General features: G+C 42.1%; 1 protein-coding gene and 1 long non-coding RNA gene across 13 annotated transcripts in view; both read right to left on the minus strand.

Moving 5' to 3' along the window:
* UNC5D (unc-5 netrin receptor D) overlaps positions 1-17,927 on the minus strand; it is a 569,825-nt gene that overhangs the window by 545,449 nt on the left and 6,449 nt on the right. The window lies entirely within an intron of this gene.
* Positions 1,274-16,296, minus strand: LOC123589225. The gene is made up of 4 exons (XR_006708223.1): positions 16,153-16,296; positions 14,429-14,549; positions 3,026-3,104; positions 1,274-1,769 (listed from the first exon to the last, which is right to left on the minus strand). It is a non-coding gene; the product is annotated as an uncharacterized LOC123589225 (long non-coding RNA).

The raw sequence follows: 17,927 nt of genomic DNA on the forward strand, positions 1-17,927 counted from the left end.
AAGAGAGAGAGACATTATGATACTAGTGAGTCACTGAAATAGCAAAGTATGTTCCTCATCAGCTTTAGATGTTAGCAAACCCCAACCCAACTCATTCTGGAAACAGCCAGTGATGTCCTGAGTGTATTCTTAGAATGAGGATCTGGGGCAGTCCCTTAGCCTGCTGACTTGTAGGGAATAAGCTTAGGAACTCCTTGAGCTTGCAGCAGTGGGTTAACAAGGCATAAAGAATTAGAAAGCCATAGGATGAACACAGCCAAGTTTGGGTAAACAAGATTAGGTAAAACAGATTAGGTAAACAGGGCAAAGGCCCCCAGTATAGGACAAAGGTATAGGATTAGGAAATCTCAAGATGAAAATATCCAAGAGGAGGTAAACAAGGTTAGGTATTCAGGGCAGAAATGCCCCCCAACTTAGTACAATAGCAGAAAGCTGCTTTCACAGGAAGGAAGGACCAAATTAAGTAAACGGGAAAACAGGACTTTAGACCACAGCAGGGAGAAGTTGCCTTGAGTGGAGCTAATTAGCAAAATAAAGGTGCTTTGTTGACCCTCAGGAAGCATGCTCTTTCTTGTCCCCTAGACCAGTTCAGGTAAACAGAGGTGGTGCCCCACTTGCTGTAAACAATCTTTCCCCCAAGCACCAGAATTGTGTTTTGTCTTGACCCAAACCACTAACACCGCATATCTACAAAACCCCCTTTTCCCATGCCCCCTGAGTTTGATGTTAACGGTTTCACTGTCTCTTGTTGCACGCCCATCACCCTTATAAGCCTTCCGATACTAATAAAAACAGAGCAAGGACCATTACTCAGGGGCTCCTGTCTCCTACCAGACGTTGCCCTCTCTCACATTTTAATCCTGGGTCCCACTCTCTTGCTGGACTAGAGAGAACTCCAGACCCAGAGCCTATGACATTGACTGATGCTGTGGACCCCTGGGTACCCCCAAGGAAGACACCATTCCTAGCAAATAGCATGTAAGAATCTCAACGGCCACAAACTTCATATGCCACTGTTTGCGTTTATATTTAATAACGAACATAAATAAGTAAAATCCTGCCTGCAAATAATACTTGGTTGTACGTGCTTTGGGGAGAAGGCAAACAGCCCATCGAGCACAGAATGCCAACATTCAGCACTGCCAACGAAGCCAAGTTAGTAGATCATTTCTATAGCTGCACGTAGGAAGCACCTCATTGAGTAAAATATGGCCCTTTCGAATGATGGACGCACCAGAGGTGTCTCCCGAGCACAGGTGTGGTGCAGGGCGAAGATAATGGGCCTGGCTGGTAGCTTAGTTATTTGTTTCTCACCTGACAGGTGAACTGTTCTGTCTGCATTTTCGAGGAGACATAACTACACCTGTCACTCCGAAGGCAAAGGGCACTCAGGAATACCACTGCCAAATTCCTGATGGTTAGGATTTCATTCTCAAGGGTCAGGTGTTTGGCAAATCGATGCTGAGGAGAGAAGCGGTGTTTTTTTTTTTTGTTTGTTTGTTTGTTTGTTTTTTTAATTAAAATCTTGAGGGACAACCATTTATTTTATCTTAGCAAGGGTTTGGCACGAACAGGGATAAGGGCTGTTTCTTCTCCAGTAAGTTTAAAAGGGAAAAAGAAAAGAAAACCCCAGCCACAGAGAAAGTGGTTGTTAACTCTTCCAATATGCATTCCTCTCTCCTCCCTCTTCCTTACCTCCTCTACCTTTTCACCAGCATCCACCCACCCGGGCCCGGAGGATATGTCTTATACATGTTTTCATTATAGCACTTAAAAAAAAAAAAGATCAGTCAGCTTTTTGCACCCTTCTCTTGCGCTAAAGTTGCTTCTGCCCTTTGAAAATATGAAAGCCCTTGAGTGATTTTATATTTTCAAAGGGTAAAAGTGCTAAAGAGCACTTCTCGATTTCAGAGACGAGGAAAAAAGTAAATCAGTCTGCCTAAAGTGTTCACTTGGAAAAGGCAAAAACGAACCACCGATGTGATGAGAAGTAGCTATGGAGCCTGGAGTTATATGGAAACAGCACTCAGGAGTCCAGGGCTGGAAAACAAAGCACCAGCCATTGCCTCCGCTCACGCCTTTGTGGTGTCCGTTTCTAAAGGAAGCAACGCTTCCCTAACTACTATCGCGATGATGAACACCTGGCCAGTATTAACTCCCACCCCGGATGATGCTTCAATGTGGGTAAAACCTGTGCCCAGTCCCTACACCCTCTCACCCTTACCCCCAGCCAGCTGCCATCAACCACCTGCTCTCCTTACTCGGAAGGCTCGTCCCTGGTGTGCGGGTTGTCTTTCTGAAGTCCAGTCTTTCCTTAATACATGGCTTCTTCTCTCTACCTTCCCCATCCCACTATTAGACATGACTCTAGGGGCACCTGAGTGGCTCAGTCAGTTCAGCACCCGACTCTTGCTTTCGGCTCAGGTCATGATCTCACAGTTCACGGGATGGATCCCTGCGTCGGGTTCCACACTGACATTGCAGAGCCTGCTTGGGATAATCTCTCTCCCTCTCTCCCTGCCCCTCCCCTGCTCTCTCTTCCTCTCTCTCTCTAAAATAAATTAAAAAAAAGAAAGAAAGAAATTACTGGGGAGCCCAGGTGGCTCAGTCAGTTAAGCATCTGACTTGATTTCAGGTCAAGTCATGATGTTACGGTTCATGAGTTCAAGCTCCACACTGGGCTCCACAATGACAGTGTAGAGCTTGCTTGGGATTCTCTCTCCCTCTCTGCCCCTCCCACGCACGTACTCCTGCACTCGCTCGCTCTCTCTCCCTCTCTCTCAAAATAAGTAAACTTAAAAATACTTTTTAAGAAAAGGGGGCATCCAGGTGGTTCAGTCCGTTAAGTGTCCATGATCTTGTTCATGAGTTCAAACCCCACGTCAGGCTCTGTGCTGACAGCTCAGAACCTGGAGCCGGCTTCCGATTCTGTGTCTCCCTCGCTCTCTGCCCCTCCCCCGCTCACCATCTTTCTCTCTCTCAAAAATAAACATAAAAAAATTTTTAATATTAAAAAAATACTTACAGAGCTGGACTCCAGAATTCAACACCTCAGAACAAACCAACAGTTAGCTCTCCCAAGGACATTTGTGTTTTTCCTTTCTCTGTGAGATAAAGGTTTTGTCTTCTGTTAAATGCACAATCTCAGGCCTAGCCAGCAAGGGGGAAAAGTATTTCTTAGGGTAAGGAGTTTTGCTCTTACGTGTGCAGCGTTGACTGTCCTATGCCCCAAACATTCCTATCCAAAATTTGTCACTAAGTTTGGGGATCATTTCCTCTGGGTAAACTCCCACTTCCAAGATTTGGACGGCTGAGGGAGGGGAGAGGAGGTTGCTCTCTGTGGGGCCAGAGCACCCTGTGATATCTCCTTCCCTGCATTTCCCACAATGCCTTGTAAGGTTTATTCTGGCATGTCCCTCAGTAGACTGTAAGATCCCTGATGGTAGTTGCAGCTTGTATTTCTAGAACCTAGTTTCTAACACAGTGACTCAAACACAGTAGAATGAAATATAACTTCGTATCAGAATGATTTTAAGGAGTTTGCATGTATTGATTAATCCTCAAAATATCTCCTTGCAGTAGGTACTATTACTTATCCCCATTTTACAGGTAAGGAGACATAAACACAGAGGTATTAAGCAATTTTCCTATGGCCACATAATTAGTGCTAAAAGCTGAGTTCTAACTCAAATAGTCTGAGGTTATAGGAACTATTCTCCACTGCCTTTCAAAAATATATACACAATCAATATACTCAAATGTTTTTTGGAAGAAAAAAATTCAGATCATTTACAAGATGTTAAAGTAACTCGTTTCGGATCATACATCTTCCAATTTTATTTCCTTCTCTGCAATCTCTATTTCTTCCTTTTGAGGCTAAGTTAAAAAAAAGGCCCTATAATCTGGCTAGCCCCATGCATGGATGTGTTAAATTCATGTTAATTCTCCTACCTAAATACCCATTAATGGGACTAATTCTCTTGGTGAGTCTCGGGCAATAAAAGCCCAGTTAGAAATGCAGGTAACTTATTTTTACCTGAGGTGATTATTTGGCCTATAATTAATATTACCAACTATTATCAGTTCCTACATCAACTCATGCATAATCTTTGCCCAAAGCAAGGTCAGTCATACATAACACCGACTCCATGGCAGAAGGCTTACTGTTGCAATTTTTCCCTGATGTACAGGAAGCATAAGTTAGTCCCCGAAACAGCAAAGACCATACAAGTTAGGGCCTGGTCACCAGCCAGCGCAAGACCAGGGAGGGGGATTCACCAGCTCACCAGAGCCCCAGAGAGCCAGACTTCATCATTTCTGAGCTTGCTTCCTCCACTGTTTTACCACAGGGGAAAACAGAGCTGGTATCCAAGGGCATTTACACATTAGGAAACATTGTAATCGATCAACTGCTGATACCAGAGACAACAGCCAAGGACAGAACCAAAGGATAGATTCCAACACACATTGGCTTAGGGAACCGCGAGCAAACCTGGTAACTAAGAGGTGGCCGGGAAAGCCACTCTGGGGCACTTACTATAGCTGGGTCTAAAGGGAGTATTCTACCCAAAGAATCCTGGACACTCATGTGAATCTCCATTATAAAGTTGGAAGGCACCTTGGTATGACACAGAAAAGAACATATGAAATGGAGGTAAACTGACCTGTGCTTCAAATCCTCCCCTTCCACTACTACAGCTATGGCCTTGGGACAGAATATCCAAGTTTTAATTTCCTTATGTATAAGACAGATAATAATGCCTATCTTATACAGTTAGTGTAGGAAGTAAGGCATATGTATGTCAAGCATCTACCATGACGAATGGCACATAGCAGACTTTCACACGGTCACATACAATTAGCAAGCCATAGCTCAGCACACAAATATTCATTGTAGCTGATAACTATCCATCCATTCATCTACTCGTTAATTCCTTGAAATACTAAAATGTGCCCAACAACAAGTATGCAATGATTCAGGAAACAACACGCCTGTCATCAAGGTGTTTTATAAAGAAACATAAACAGGCATTCAACTCACTACACAGATGACTTCCAGCTATGAAACTGATGCCATTACAGAGATGCACACATGGGGTAAACACTTTTGTAGACTGGAATTGTAGAAGCTTTCATTCTGGAGGTGAGGACTTTAGCTAAGAGAGGTGCTGGTGGTGGTGAAGGAACAGATGAATTGAGAACATGTTAAGTCACAGATTGCCAACAAATATGGTCTTCAGATTTTTATTTTCTGCATCTTAATTACTTCAGATGCATTTCATTAATAAATCAGTTTAAGAAGAAGGTGGGAAGGAGACTTGGCAAAGACTAACTGCTCTAATCTTAATTAATTTTGCCTATGAAAATTCCCTGTAATTGTTTGCTTCCATCCAAGAAAAGAAAATAAAAAATACAGAATAGGAGTGTATGTAATGATGATTGCTCTTGGCTAACTAGAGACAGACTTCACCACAGCTGAGACGGCCTGCACCCACATATGAAAAGTAAATATTCTAAGTAAGTGTATCCCTACTTATCTAAGCCTACAATAGTTAGAATAGCTCATTCTAGCCAAGGTCTGATTCATTCTGATGCTGAAATGAAATCCGTACATGGTAACATACCAGGTATAGAAAAACCCCTCTTCAGGGGCGCCTGGGTGGCTCAGTCGGTTAAGCGTCCAACTCTTGGTTTCGGCTCGGGTCATAATCTTGCCACATTCCTGGGTTCAAGCCCCGTGTTGGGCTCTGTACTGACAGTGCAGAGCCTGCTTGGGATTCTCTGTCTCCCCCTCTCTCTGCCCCTCTCCCACTCACTGTCTCTCAAAAATAAAAATAAAAATAAATTAAAGAAAGAAGCGCCTTCCTTCAAAGTTGTCTTGGGAGTATTCAAAAAAAAAAAAAAAAAAAAAAAAAGAACCAAAACTAGCATTCTGAATTTCAAAATGGTAACCAAATCACACACCATCCTCCTACTGAGAGATTAAAAAAAAAAAAAAAAAGACTGGGTGTCTTTTATCTAGTCAGCTCAATGAACTCAAAGAGCTACTATAGAAGTTCTCTGAAGAGCTCACTGCCAGTGGTCATGGGGCACTACAGCCACAACAGGTGTGACCACTAGCCCCGTGCAGTTGTTGAAAAATAACAAATATGTGCTATTTTCACCCTTGTCCAAAGCACTGAAGAGATGTCACGGGGATACTCAGAGTCTGCTACCAAGAAGGTAACACTCTGAAAAGATAGAACTCAAGTTTTTGGTTCATACCCAGATAATTTGTTGTTCCTCTCTCAAAGTGGTAGAGACAAAGAGGAACCAATGGGAATGTACAGGCTAACAGAGGCACCGTGAGGAATATGGCTTCTACCTGGAGAACTCCTCTGAGTGGTTGGGTATCTCCTGGGATTTTCTGTTCTCTCTTTTCTATTCTCTCATACTTTCCTGTCTTTTCAAATTTCTTAGAATAAACACATAGTATTTTCCAAATGAAGGGGAAAAAAGTACTTTCACCTAAAAGAACTACTTAGAGGAAATACAATTAAACTTCCCTGCGCTTAGTCGCATGAAAACCATTTAGCCTATTCATGACTTTCGGGACGGAAACAAGAATGCCAGCTCCTAAAACTCCCACTGCCAGGCCTGCTGGCTCACTGACTGGGCTTCCCGATGTTCTCCCGTCTGGAAGCTCCCAGCAGTAAACAGTTGAGTGAAGGGGGCACTGAGAGTTCACCTCAATGACTTGCATCAAAGAGCAAGTCGGGATGCTTCCTCCAGAACTGTAACCATCACAGGGCCTTGGGCCAAAGGGTTATTATGTATAGCTGGTACCCTCTTATCTCCAGTCCTTTTCCTATCATTTCCCGTTTTTGAACCCTCAACTCAAATACCCAGGATCCTTAAGTTCTCTTCTGATAAAACAAATTCCCAACTATCCAGACTCATTCAATCAGAAAACCAGCATGCTTTTAAGCTTAGCAAAACTTCCCTAACATGGGACCACTAAACACTTGTTCCAAGTTCTTTGGCTAATTTAGGCTACCAAGATAACAGCGAATATTGTGGAAGTGTGTTATCATTCCCATAGATTTTTTATTTTATTAGATGGGGTAGCACAATGATTTCACCAAAACACATTATACACCTAAATAGTGGTTTTGCAGTTAAAACACCTTAAAACCCAACTTATACCAAACACGGCCCTGTGCCAGGTGTTGAGAAGGTACACTAAAACAAAAAATTATCTCTGACCTTGGGTGGGAAAAATCAGGAGCAAGAAACACTTATAAAAAAAGAATTAGAACATGGTATGATTGGTGCAGCACCAGAAGTGATGTCAAGGTATGGAAATACAGCATTCAACAAGAAGAATTTAATCTCTAGGAGGGGGGAAGATTCGAGGACAGTGGTCCGTAAAGGCAGATTTGTTCAACAAGGGGCAGGAACAATGGCACAGAGATGTGAGTCCACACAGCATGCTAGGGAAATACCCAGTGTCTGGATGTGAAGTGAATGTCATTGTTGGCAATGGACTCAACCAGTCTAAGAATCTCGAACCTGCCACATACATCTCTTTACCTTGATCGCAGTATCTTCACATTAGTTCATACTTCTGGACAATGTCTAATAGGTTAGTTCTTTGCCTGTGGAATGGATAATGAAAGGTGTTCTGGAATAAGCTCAAGAAAAAAAGAGGGTCAGGGACCACCTGACCGTCTAAGATTTGTGTGGTCCACAAATCTTAGTCATCATGGGGAGGATAATACAATGAGATTAACTGGATAATATCCTACAGCCCTTCATCTACAAACCCCAGTTTCATTCAATGGTTTATCAAATATCTATTCAGTGAAAGAACATATTCCGTCCAAAGGTATGAAAGATGATTACAACACCATGCCTGTTTTCAGAAGTATCCACATAACAGGGAGCAAGAGAGAAATAAATATACCTAAAACAATACTCAAGGCAGCATTGGAGAAGTGTAAGCACAAAATGCACAAGACAAAGGAAGTTGTGGGGTAGTTTTGAGGCACAGAAAGGAGTCTACTTAAGTAGAAGGTACACGAAGAAACAGTAGGAATTAAAAACAAACAAACAAAAAACCCTACAAAGGTTTGCTGGAAGTGTTCTGAAGAACATTTTATGCCACACTAAAAAATGCCCATGTAGGTATGAAATGTTCATACAGGGGCACCTGGGAGGTTGAGTCAGTTGACTGTCTGACTTGAGCTCAGGTCATGATCTCAAGGTTCATGGGTTCAAGCCCCACATTGGGCTCACCGTTGTAAGCCCTGATTCCACTCTGCATCCTCTGTCCCCCTCTCTCTCTGCCCCTCCTCTGCTCACACTCGCTCTTTCAAAAATAAGTAGACATTAAAAAAAAAAATGGAAATGTTCATACATTACAAAGGTGACATCACAGATCATTAGAGAAAGAAGAGGGACTTCTCAGTAAATGGTTCTGGGACAACTGGTTATTCACATGAAAGAAAGAAGTGAAACTTCTAACTCAAACTCTATGCAGAAAAATATGAAATGTATTCTAGGTGGATTAAAGGCCAAAATACGAAAGATCAAACTATACAATTTAGAATACAGGAGAATGTATTCAATTGCATTTAGGAAGGATTTCCTAAGCACAACACCAAAAAGCTAAGCATAAAATGATAACACTAAAATTGAAACTTAAGTTCATGAGAAAATAAGGTAAAATATCCAAGTCATCAAGAAATACCATAAAGTAAAAAAATAAATAAAAATAAAACACTAGGAGAAATATCAAGCACACCTAACACATTAAGGCTTCTATAAAATATTTTTGACACAGATATACTTAAAGCTACTATAATTCAATAAGATAATAAAAAGTGAACAAAATACTTGAGTGTTTCACAGAAGAAATACAATTGGCAACGAGGTATATGAAAAAAATGTTTTAACTTCATTAGTAATCAGAAATATGGAAATTAAGTCCATGCAGCGATCATCACGTTCAAACCACAAAAAAGCAGCAGAAACCTCCAGGCCCAGAAATACCAAATGTCGGCCAACGTGAAATGACAAGAGCTTATAAATTGCTGAAAATGATTTGGCGCCATTTGGAATATTCAACATGCTGGTGTTCGAGGTCTCAGAACTGTCTTAGGTATGTAAGAAACACTTGAAAATGGGTACCATTAGACACGTGAAACAACGCTCCTAGTTAGCACTTTTCGGAACAGAAAAAAGTCTGAATGAACCCAAATTTCACCGACAGCAACGTAATTATGGTTGAGTCACACCACCGAATATTGTATCTGAGGGAAGTGAATCAACAACGGCACATGTAATAACAGAGATAACACACAATCTTGGTCGTGACAAGCAACAACTGCTGAGAAATACGTAGACTCTAAATACATCTCCAAAGGAAGTAAAAGTAAACTGTGTAGAAGTACATACATATTTGTTTATTTTATTTTTTTTTTTTTTAAACGTTTATTTATTTTTGGGACAGAGAGAGACAGAGCATGAACGGGGGAGGGGCAGAGAGAGAGGGAGACACAGAATCGGAAACAGGCTCCAGGCTCTGAGCCATCAGCCCAGAGCCCGACACGGGGCTCGAACTCACGGACCGCGAGATCGTGACCTGGCTGAAGTCGGACGCTTAACCGACTGCGCCACCCAGGCGCCCCACATACATATTTGTTTAAACTGTTTGTTAAAAACAAGGAAATGACGAGCGCAGAATGTGAGCATGATTACTTCTAAAGGAGAATTGCAGCGGTGCACTACGGGAGAAACGCACCAGAGTCAAGCGTGGAGAATGCTCCACCTCTTACGTGCGGTGGTTAAGTGCACAAATACCCATTTTAGTTTCATGTTTAAAAAACTACTTATTCATCCGCAACAATAACATCACAAAATGTCTTACAGTTTGGATTTGATTTCACAGACAAATAAGAAACCGCTGGCAGTTGTGAACAGGGCAGTAGTGTTAGAAACCCTTGTGGGCACCTGGGTGGCTCAGTGGGTCAAGCATCCGACTTTGGCTCAGGTCATGATCTCAGGGTTCCTGAGTTCGAGCCTTGCATCGGTCTTGCTGCAGTCAGTGCTGAGCCCACTTCAGATGGATCATCTGTCCCTCCTCTCTCTGCCCCCCACTCTCTCTCTCTCTCTCTCAGAAATAAACATTAAAAAAAAAGAAACTCCTGGGGTGACTGGGTGGCTCAGTAGGTTAAGCCTCTGACTTCAGCTCAGGTCATGATCTCAAGGTTCATGGGTTTGAGTGCCGCGTCGGCCTCTGTGCTGACAGCTCAGAACCTGGAGCCTGCTTAGGATTCCGTGTCTCCCTCCCTCTCTGCCCCGTCCCGGCTCACACAGTCTCTTTCCTCAAACATAGGTGAACACTGAAGAAAATTAAATAAGGAAGGAAGAAAGGAAAGAGAGAAAGAAAGAAAGATAGAAAGAAAAACTCTTGCCATGGCTGCAGCAACGATGTCCCCACCTACCCCTCTTGGTCAGCAACACCGCTGGTGTCCAGGACCCTGCCCGACACTATAGGAGGCTCTACACTGCCTCTATCTTTCAGACATGAAGACCAGGATGACAACATTAATCCACTCGGAAAGATGAATACTTATCATTTACATCCTGGGCCTAGAAGCTGGATGATGTGTTAAGAGGATAGGAATCTACATCTGTGGGTCCTGGGCTTGTGTCCAGAAGGGAAACATGGTACAACCTCCAAACCTGGGTTCTTAGAAGTCTCCTCCTCTTATACATAACCACTCTCAATGATTCTCATTCCTTTTAGTAATACTTCAGTTGTTCCCAAGCAGGAGACGTCTAGCCCCCAAAGGCTGAAATGTTTTGTGCCATCATCCAATTTCACTCATCCAAGTCACCTGGGACACCATGTGGAAGGAGGAGGCCTAACATGGAAGCAGAGGCAAACTAGGATCAGTCACCTTCGATCCCTTACTTTTGCGAGGACAGTGATTTTCAAATTACCTCGCTAAATTTCAAAACACGATCAGAATCTACATTTATACACAATCGGCGCACCCATTAAATCAATGGCTCTCAATCTTATGTTCTCAAGCTGAGAATCTCCTAGGGAACTTAAAGAAATAACAGTGGGTCATCCCCCAGGGGATTCCGACGTGAAAGCTCCGAGTTAAAGGCCCTGCCAACAGCGGAGAACATCAGAATAACACTGTTGATCCTCGTCATTTAAATCACACACGTGGATTCCTACACACCCAGGTCACGCTACACATTTGGTGCTCATCTTTCAATCTATTGTGTTTCAATAAAACCACTTAAACATACTTTAAACTGTTAAACATCACTTTTCAGCTCAAAAAGAAGTTAATGGTCACACACATTCTAAGTACCTGCATATGATGGTCTTACCCATCCTGGCTTGACAATGCTAGAGATGTCTGACTTTCTGCCGAGTTTGGGGAGGTGGGGAATGGCGCCAGGTGATGACCAGCCATTTGCACATCCAAAACCCGACCACCATTTCCAGGAGCAAGATCCTTCACTGATTATTACTAAAAATAATCAAACCCTGAATGCTCTGACACCTAATCTCCAAGAATCAGAAGTCTTCAACACCCTACGTGTTTAACACTTTTCCAGCAAGCTGGCTTTGCCATGAATCATCATCAAGATCCAGTCACCGGAGTTTCCAAGCTCCAGCTTAACCACAGGGTTTGCTTTTTGCAAGTTCTCGTGGCCTTCAGAGGGGCAGAATTCACTTTAAAATAAGGAACAATAGGGGCTGCATGAGAAGAAGCAACTGAAGCTTTTAAAATTACATCCAGTCACTGCCTCTGAATGTAGATTTATAGCCTTTTGAGGGTATCACCAGCATACTGTTGCCAGCATCGAAAGCCTTGTAAGAAGCAGCACCAGTTAAACGCTCATGTACATTTGAAATCTGCTCCAGCTCGTGTCCTCAGTGTGTCCACCATCATGAGCAATTGAGTAACACCACCTTCTAACAGGCCCAGCTGACCATTCAAATTGGAAAGGGTTCCCTTCTCACCACACCTGAATACACAGATTTAAACAGGGAAAAATGCAAGTTGGAAGTCATTTACTTGCCCAGGTAAGTAGGTTATGTGGCAAATACCATTCTAAAACTATATCCTTTGGGTAAAGTATAATGCACGGCACTAACATCACATAGTGTTAGTGGAAATAAAGTGAATATACTCTTTCCTATGTACAGACTTTTTAAATAATTACACTTAAAAAGTATTTAGGATGTACTGGTGTTTGTAGTAGAGTCTTAATGCTAGTTTAGTATGTGTTCATACTGCACACATTTAGTACAAGGATGCAGAAGTAATTGGGACAAAAGCTTAAGACTCACTCCAGAGGGGCGCCTGGGTGGCTCAGTCGGTTAAGCATCCAACTTCGGCTCAGGTCATGATCTCGCGGTTTGTGAGTTCAAGCTCCACATCAGGCTCTGTGCTGACAGCTTGGAGCCTGAAGCCTGCTTCAGATTCTGTGTCTCCTCTCTCTGCCCCTACCCTGCTCATGCTCTGTCTCTCTCAAAAATAAATAAACGTTAAAAGAAAAAAAATTAAAAAAAAAAAACACTCCAGATTTCATCCCAACACAAATCTATAATGTAGACCCCTTTTACAAAATTAATTAGCTCTGCTACACTGAACTAGCTTGAGTGCCTCAAATCAAAACCCCAACATTCAATGATTAAGAACTGAGCCAAGAAATCTCTATTATTTCAAAAGTATTTAGAAAAATGTAAACATTTTAAATAAAATGAAAACATCCTTTAACAGAGAAAAACAATTACCAATAGTCTTTAGTCTTCTGGTATCATTTCTTTTGAATTCCTTTGTGCCTCTATTGATTACGTTTGTTATTAGAGGCCTGGAAAAGAGGGAAGAGTGACATTGAGAGACAGAAGATCTGGATTCACGGGCAGGCACCGACAGAAATGACCTACAGAAGCCAAGAAAGCTACGTTGCTTCTCTAGACTTTGGTTGTTCATGTTAAGATGTGGGTCTTACCCTAAAAATATTAGGATTCTCTTCAGCAACATAATTGTACAATTTTCCTCTACAAATGGGAAACAAATACATAGAAACTCAGTGATCAAATCAGTGTTTATCAAATGTTAAACGGAAGGCCACATAGATGCTCTCTATCTTCTGCTTTTAGACAATGCCCCTCCACAAAGCTAGAAGCTTTAGAAGCACAGCACAAAGACAAGTATTGAAAACAAGGACTGACCAGCTCCCAGATCTGTTAAATCTCTTTACAAAATGCACCAAAGTCACGCAGGCAAATTTGAAAGCGGAGTGTTCTATACAGTGAGTTTTATCACAAGTGTGTTATTAACACAGTGTTCAGAGACTCCGAATATAGAGACAGAAAATTTCATAAGTCTGGTTTCTATTAGAAAGGGAAAGTAAGCATCCATGGGCCCCCACACCCAAGTGAGCAAACATGAACCATGGCGGAGAAGGGGCGTCCTATTCATACTGAGAATGAAAGGTACTGAAAACAAAGCAGAGCATCCCAGAATGTGAGAGCATGCAGGAGCTTTAAAGACAATTTAGGCATTTCTTCTCACATTAGGAATAAAAACAACCAGGGGCACCGGGGTGGCTCAGTTAAGTGTCTGTCCTACTCTTGATCTTGGCTCAGGTCATGATCTCATGGTTTGAGTTCGAGTCCCCCACAGGGCTCTGCACTGACAGCACAGAGCTGCTTGGGATTTCTCTCTCCCTCTCTGACTTACGCGCTCTTTCTCTCTCAAAAAAGAAAAGAAAAAAAGAATTTAGTCCTTTCTTCTCACTTTATGAATAAAAAGAACCAGGAGCACCTGGATGGCTCAGTCGGTTAAGCATGAGACTTTTGAAAAGGCTCAGGTTATGATCTGTTGGTGAGATGTAACCCCCAACCCCCTGAGTCAGGCTCCACATTGTAGGCGTACATATTCTCTCTCTCTCTCTCTCTCTCTCTCTCCCCCCCCTTCCCTCCCCTCATATCTTCTCTTTCTCAAAAAAAAAAAAAAAAAAAAGACAAAATAATAGATAAGACAGATAGATAAAAAGTACCAGAGAACAAAGTGATAGGTTGAAGGACACGTGGTCTCGAACTCCCCAGGCTCACCACACTGCTTAAATGAGAAGGGAATTTCTGAGAAGGGAGTGACTTTGAGGAAGAAACAAAGATTTGGGGGTTAAATGAGAGATACCATGGAGACAGAGAGAAATGGGAATATGTGAATTAAGAAGCTGACTTTCAAGTCAAAATTGTATCCACATCTCAAGTGTGTTATTAATGCCTTTTAAATTAATAGTGTAGAACTTTAATGATCTAAGTTTGCTATAATGATGATATATGACATTCTACTAATATATAATATATACACAGATACCCATGCATTAAAGCACTTATCACCTTGACAACTGTTAATAATGGGCTCTACAGGTGATGGTCTTTTCTGCTGTAGGATGTGATACGATACAGCTGTCTTTTCACACTGCCATTACAGAGGCTGAAATGCATCTCAAGCTGTCTGCTAAATTTGAGAAAATATCAAATGGGTTGTGTGAGTTTTCTTGCTTTCTTTTTGCCCCAATGTAAAAAAAAAAATTTAATGACAAATTTTTTTCAGCTTTACATCCTTAAAGCAAACCCCAGAAACACTTACATCCCACCCACATACCTCACCTGGACAAAACCTGTGAATCTCCTGATTGTTTTTGGTTTTGTCTTAAGGAAAACAACTTTGAAAATCTGATGCAAGCTACTGGCAATCAGTGTAGCTTCTGGCCCCAAGACTGAAGGGGATACAAGGGCTGTCGATTTAGATGCAGTCAACTCCTCCCAGCCCCTTTCAAAGGGCTTATCACACACTTACAATTTGCCTGGCAAAGAATCTTATTTGATGGTCTGTATTTTTTCCCAATCTCTTTCTAAGATAGGTTGGATAATTTTGTTTTAATGTTTATTTTAGAAAGAGAGAGCGAGGGTGAGTGCAAGTGGGGCAGGGGCAGGGAGACACAGAACCTGAAGCAGGCTCTGTGCCATCAACACAAAGCCCAACGCAGGGCTCGATCTCACGAACCCCGAGATCATGACCTGAGCTGAAGTCAGACTCTGACTCAGCCACCCAGGCACTCCAGATAGGTTGGATAATTCTCAAAGACATAATGAAAACTGTTATTGGAAGTCCGTTTGCACTGAGCCACGGCAATACTTCCAAACACAAATTTAAAGACTTTAATCTTGTTTTACAAGTGTACACATAAAGAAAAAGTAAAGCACAGGCACTCAAAATTAATAATGAAGACAAGGCAGAGGGGTGCCTGGGTGGCTCAGTCAGTTAAGCGACTGACTCTTGATCTCGCAGTTGGTGAAATTGAGCCCCATGCTGGGCTGTGCACTGACAGCACGGAGCCCGCTTCTGATTCTCTCCCTCTCTCTCTCTCTCTCAAAATAAAAAAATAAACTTAAAAAAAATAATAAAGACAAGGTATTTAGAAAGCCATGCAGACTGAGGAGCTAGTATTCTATTTCTAAAAACTGTCTGGTTTGTAATGGCATCTTTAAAAATAAAACCGGAGAACTAATTTGTGATTTTACTTACTTTAATGAACACTTTAATTCCTTTAAGAAAATATTATTGCTTAGCAAGTTCCTCCGAAAGTTTCACATACAGCTTATTCCATACCGCAGTCTGCCATGAGAGATCTAGTCACAGTTTTACTTCCCTCCAATCACTTCTGACACATTTCCCGCGTAGGGGCATCTCTGCTTATAACCATGAGAACATAATACCAACAGACCCAGAAGGCAACACAGGTATCACCCAAAATTTTTATTCAGTTACTCTCCTCCATCACACATGCTCACGCATCCAGAGCCTGGTCTCAAATATAATGTGAGCAAAATGCTTTATCATTCAGCTCAGGTCTAATGACTCTATCGGGCCAGAAAACAGAAGTACATGGTAGCTAAGTCCAAAACCCAGAAGCCATTTGGAGACTCAGCTGTGAGTCCTGGTACTACTTATTGCTGCCTGTGTCGCCTTGGTTGAAAAATCTCTACATCTGATATTATCATCTGTTCAATATCAGGGTGGAGGTGAAAATACAAAGCAATCATACTTGTGAACATACTTTAAAAGTATCACGTTCCATGCAAATGAATTATTACTCATAACAGCCATCCATAATAGTGTCCTTCTTCTACTTAACCCTCTTTCTAGAATAGGCTCTCTAGTAATGTAGGCTTTGGGGTGCCTGGGTGGGTCCATCGGTCAAGTGTCCAACTTTGGCTCAAGTCATGACCTCACACTGTGTGAGTTTGAGCCCTGCATCAGGCTCTGTGCTGACAGCTCAGAGACTGGGGCCTGCTTTGGACTTTGTGCCTCCCTCTCTGTCCCTCCCCTAGGACATTCTCTCCCTCGCTCTCAAAAATAAATAAAACATTAAAACATTAAAAAAAAAAAAAAAAGGAATGTAGGCTTTACAATCTATTAAGGAAAAAAATATAGGGGTGCCTGGGTGGCTCAGTTGGTTAAACGTCTGACTCTTGATTTCAGCTCAAGTCATGATCTCAGGGCTGGTAGATTCGAGCCCCACACTGGGCTGCAAGCTGAGAGCACAGAGCCTGCTTAGGATTCTCTCTCCCCTTCTCTCTGCCCCTCCCCTGCTTGCTCACACTCTCAAAATTAAAAAAAAAAAATAAACTTAAAAAAATACGTACATAACTATCTTATAATTATTTAATTCTTCCTCTGGCAATTAAATTTCCCTGAGTATTTTATCACAGGATCAAATAAGTTTCAGAAAGTTTAGTCTCAGTAGTATTTTTACCTTACATAATAAGGCTGGAGTAAAAAATACTAGTTGGCGGGAGCCTGGGTGGCTCAGTCAGTTAAGCATCCAACTCTTGGTTTTGGCTCAGGTCATGATCTCACAGTTCATGAGTTCGAGCCCCTCATCAGCCTCTGTGCTGATAGCATGGAGACTGCTTGAGATTCTCTCCCCCTCCTTCTCTCTGACCCTTCCTCACTTGTGTTTGTGCGCTCTCTCAGAATAAACAAACTCAAAAAAAAAAATACTAGTTGGCATATGCTATTGGACAAGAACTATCAGGTGCTGGGTAAGAGTTAATACGAAGCACAATAGAGCCTGTCAGGTGCAGAGAACTATCTTGCAGCAGATACAACAGACCCCAGCACCAGCTCATACACCATGTTGTGACAACCACAATCCATCAGCTTGGGGAGCCTCAGTACCCTGTATGAACAGCACTGTTTTTCTGAACCAACTGATTTTCTCTACCTCTTACTTAACGATAGCCCCGTCCTCTCATTATCCTGAACTCCGCACCATTTGAAGTGCAGGTGCAGTCGACACATACAATAAAAGGAAGAAGTGATCAAGATGAGTAGAAAAGCTTCCTAGTTAAAAATCTGACTTTGGGCAAACTGTTCAACTTCCTGGGGACTCAGTTTCGTCTTTATTACCTGCAATTAATTAGATGCAAACATAAGTCCTCAATCACTTCACAATAGAAAGACTTTTCAAATACTGTTTACAGATGCTAGAAACAAGACATTATCTCATCTCAGAGCAGTGCTCCTGAATGTGTTAGTTTTACGACTGGCTGTATGTTTGCCTGAGTTTAAACTGACATTTGTGTTTACCTATTCTTCTATTGGCATTTTAAAAATAGCCTCGCACTGAATTCCGCTTCATACAGACTTGCAAGTGAAAAACAATACTGCAAATAAAAAACCCGAATTACACTCATCTATGGCCCTGCTACTCAAAGTGTGGCCCATGGATAGGGTCATCCAGAAGCCCGTCAGAAATGCAGAATCCCAGGCCCCTCCCCAGGTTTACTAGATCAGAAGGTGCAGTTTAACAAGATCTGCAGTGACTGA

This window comes from Leopardus geoffroyi, chromosome B1 (genome assembly GCF_018350155.1).
Source record: "Leopardus geoffroyi isolate Oge1 chromosome B1, O.geoffroyi_Oge1_pat1.0, whole genome shotgun sequence".
In the NCBI taxonomy this organism is placed as follows: domain Eukaryota; kingdom Metazoa; phylum Chordata; class Mammalia; order Carnivora; family Felidae; genus Leopardus; species Leopardus geoffroyi.